The sequence below is a fragment of the Panthera tigris genome, chromosome F2, assembly GCF_018350195.1.
Source record: "Panthera tigris isolate Pti1 chromosome F2, P.tigris_Pti1_mat1.1, whole genome shotgun sequence".
NCBI classification, from domain to species: Eukaryota; Metazoa; Chordata; class Mammalia; order Carnivora; family Felidae; genus Panthera; species Panthera tigris.
In genome coordinates, this window is record NC_056676.1 from 1,652,317 (window position 1) to 1,656,250 (window position 3,934).

Sequence of the window (3,934 nt, forward strand, 5' to 3'; positions counted from 1 at the left end):
TACAGAATCCACTGCTGACCCCAGGGAAAACAAGCAGTGTCTGTCTAGAACCCCAACTCTGAGTTGGTCCTGAAGAGTTAAAGAAGTCCCTAAACTGTCCCTCTCTGCCTCTGGCCCTGGTACCCTGTGAGGAAGTAGCCGCGGGGGAGAGTGATGAGGCGGGCCTGGAGAGCCTTATCTGTGCGCTGAGGCTGAAGAAGTTAGAGAAAAAGAGCCGCAATCATGCAGAAGGGCTCCCAGCGTGTGGCGTCCTGTCTGTGAGCGGTGTAATCCCACACATCCTGAAAAGAACAGATGTTCTCTAGAATAAGCAATCACCTTTCCAGGACAATGAGTAATGGAGAGCCAAAGTCCTCCAGAGCGAGTCTCTGCGTCACGGTGAGATCGAGAACATCCTGACCACAAGCTACTGATGGGCAGAAGCCTTTCCTTCCGCACTCAGTAGGTGGAAAAACACTACGATTTCAAATGCATCTCCCGGAGAGTATAGTCGAAACGCCAAGGGAAAATTCAGCAATGCTGAGAAGAATGTAGACAGCGCCTGTGAATATAGAGGGACCACATGAGATGGCTGGGGAGCTGCCTTCAGGAAGGGACAGAGCAGCCTCTGCTTCAGCCCTCGCCAAACGCACGTTACCTGCCCTCATCCTGGAATAGCTTTGGACTGAGTGACTCTCTCATGGTCCTTTAGACTCAAATGAAAACAACCTCTCCCCAGTTACGTGCTTTGCAAAACAAGCAGCCCAGGAGTTGCACCAGGGCAGCAGATGACCCAGAAAGGCAGTGATGGGTACACTTGTGGACAAGAAACATTCACAGAACATGGGGAAATGGAGACAGACTGCCAAGTCGGATTCTCAGACATCAGGTCAGGAGCATGGAGGAAGAAGGCTCTGGTGTGTGAGTCACGAGCAGGCCACGACGACGGTAGGGGACGCTGCGCCCTCTTTCTTTGCCAAAGGGCCCAGACCTGCCTAATTATCGTAGTGCCTTTTCCCCACCCTTCCCAAGGAATGTCTGCGAGCACACACTGTTCTCTACTTTCCTAACAACTAGGTAAGTATTCTCGTATAATTCTTTAAAAAATTGGAATCAGCAGTGTTAGTGTCACTTTAATGTTGTCTCACCCACACTCATTTCTTCAATGTCCAAACACTCTCGCTTACAGAAGTCTTAGAAACGGACAAGATGCCAGCCAGCCAGGCCAGCGCCTCCTGCCCTCCACACAGAGCTCCCGTTGACTGCAATCCTATCGTAAGTCGGGGCCAAAGCACACGGGGCCCAGAGGGCAGCACTGTGAAATCCTAAACCTTGCCAAAGTGAACCTATGAGACGAGAGCAACGGTTCTCCAAGGAAAAGGAACGTACTTACCGTGAATGTCACTGTAGAGTCGCAGGACAAAGTATGTCACTGAGGGCAAATAAACGAGTGGAGTGCCGTGTACGTGGACCTCAAAGGTGCTCCCTGCAGGTGTTAGGGAGAAAGGCTCTGGGGTGATGCGAGTTTGGGAAATGTTGGGTCAAACAGGTTAAATGTGTTGCTTTCCTGAAAGATTCCTCAGAATATTCTCAAGCTAATGTGCATCGTGAGTCTCCAGGAAGGGTGTATGGTACATAGTGCTTCCCAAACAGGCAACGGGGCCCCGTTTCTCCCTCTCCCACGGGAAGTGGCTCAGCAGAGTGGATAAGCATGTGGCCTCTGAGATCAGCCTGTCTGCTTTCGTCCGGGCTCTCTCACCTATGAGCTCTGTGGCCTCAGACAAGTCATTTAATCGCTCCCAGCCCCAGCCTCCTCGTCTCTAAGGTTGTGGGAAATAAACGAAATAACTCATAGAAGACATTGCATCTATTCCATGGCCTCGGAGATAGTGACAGCTTCCTAAGTTACCAACGTAGAGCATCCTGCAGGGTGAGTTTTGCACGTACGCTTCTCAGAACGTTAGCGTAGTGAACCCAGGAGCTGCGGCTCAGCACAGGGGATCCCTGGCCAAAATAATGTGTTTAACTGTTCTAGTGAGAAGGATGCTCAAAAAACATCCCTTGATGGTCGTGGGGCAAGATCACCCCTTGAATCTGAGTGATGAATGTGTGGTTGTGGGACGTGGACTGTGGAGGGGTGTTTTATTATCATGAGGGGAGTGAGCCCGAGGAGGAAGCAGACGTCCACAGGACGGCAAGACCCAGGTGGCACCTTCATCAAACGTCACTTGAACTGACCCTTCCCTGGGCTTTTCGGTCAGAAGAGCCTGTAAATTCTTTGAAGCTTAAGTAAGTCTGAGTAAACCTTTCTGGTACTGGCTGGCTAAGCCTCTCAGCTGATAGAGGGGTGATTTCCAGTGCATAAGAGAGCACTGGAAACAGTTCCAGAACACAAATGCAGCCCCAGCCTTCTAGCGATGGGCTTTGCGGTCTCCATCTATCACCCGACCGTTCTACTTCTTCGTTTCCTCCAGGACAGAAGGGGAAAATCAATATCTTTTCCACTCAAGCTTCATGGTTAAAGCAAGGTACAAAGGAGAGAAGGTGTGTGAAAACACTGGAGACAGTCAAGTGTTCTATAAATGCAACAGAAATATTTATAGCAATAGTGGGAACTTGACCACGTCTTGATTTAAAGCTGTTACACTGTGGTGGTACAAGACTTTTGGCTAATGCTAAAATAAGAACATAAAAGCCAGCTGTCAAAATATTATAATTGGTCTCTGCATAACCCTCAGGCTTTAACTTCTGTGATGCTATAAGTTTAAGGGCTTATCTGCGATTTCTGCCATTCTGTAATACTCTATCCCATTTAAAATTCTATAGCCCTGAATATTTCAAAAGAGACTCTGAAAGCATTCATGTATAAACAAGGAAAATCACCTCTGGTAATTTTATTCTATTTAAAAAATGTTTCAAGTTTTATAAAATATTAGTTCTCATTTATAGTTTGGGCCAAACAGACCAAACACTCTTTGATAAAAGGTAGTGAAGTTTTTAATTTTAGTTTTAGAAAGAAATAGAAGTTTTAGGTAACAGCATGGTAGAAAGTTGAAAAGGAAAGCATCTACAAAAAACAAGAAGAAAGAAATTCTGCAAGGACTTGAATGAAATTGAAACGTTAAATTATTAGCAATAGTAATTATCTGGTTTTTATTGGGAAAGAAAGTTCTCTGTGGGTTTTTGAACTTCTGCAAGTCTTGCTGGGAATTCTAAGAACACAAGGCCCCGACTGCCCTTTGGCTGGGTCATTTCTTAAGGTTGTGTTTGTAGCGGGTAGCTCTGAGCGATGGGATAAAGTCTCCCTCCAAGACCAAGAGTGGGCTTGCTTACTGTTCATTGTATCAAAAGTGCATCTCCCAAACTCAGATATGACACAACTCCACTGTGTGTCAAACATCAATCCGGTCCCTCCATGTCAGCCCCGTGGGACTTGGGGACAAGTGGAAGTGATACTTACACACTGAAGTCCTTGGTGCTCACTGTGTCCTCAATAATGAAGTCCTGTGCCTCCGACCCGGGGGTCTCATGTCTTCTGCCAGCATTCATGAAACAGAAACAGGCAATTTTATTAGCTTGTAAGGAAAGCAAAGCGTATCCAAGACTCTTCACAGCCTCGACACTTTTGGTGATGTGTTTGGTTGATTTTCATGAAAAATTCCTATAGTTAAGTGAAGTTCTTTGTGGGCCCCTGCCATCTTCATTAACCAGCAGAGGGAGCCCATGCTAATTAATTAGCTGAGGCTGGCTTTCCTCATCCACATGTGATGGCATCTTACAGATAAAATCCACTTAAAATTATCCTGCTGCTGGCGATATGTAGGGGAAAACGTAGGACATGAAACAGTACCATCATTGACTTAGCCTTCAGGGTATCAAAAATAAAAATATTACACTTCCCCCAGGAAGGAGGAATTTAGGGAATGTGTATTACTAACCCAGAAGAAGTTGGAAG

The 3,934-nt window shown here is 46.5% G+C and overlaps 1 long non-coding RNA gene across 1 annotated transcript; it reads right to left on the reverse strand.

Moving 5' to 3' along the window:
* Positions 1 to 326: 326 nt before the first annotated feature.
* Positions 327 to 3,518, reverse strand: LOC122234967. The gene is made up of 3 exons (XR_006212979.1): positions 3,440 to 3,518; positions 1,373 to 1,465; positions 327 to 541 (listed from the first exon to the last, which is right to left on the reverse strand). It is a non-coding gene; the product is annotated as an uncharacterized LOC122234967 (long non-coding RNA).
* Positions 3,519 to 3,934: the final 416 nt, after the last annotated feature.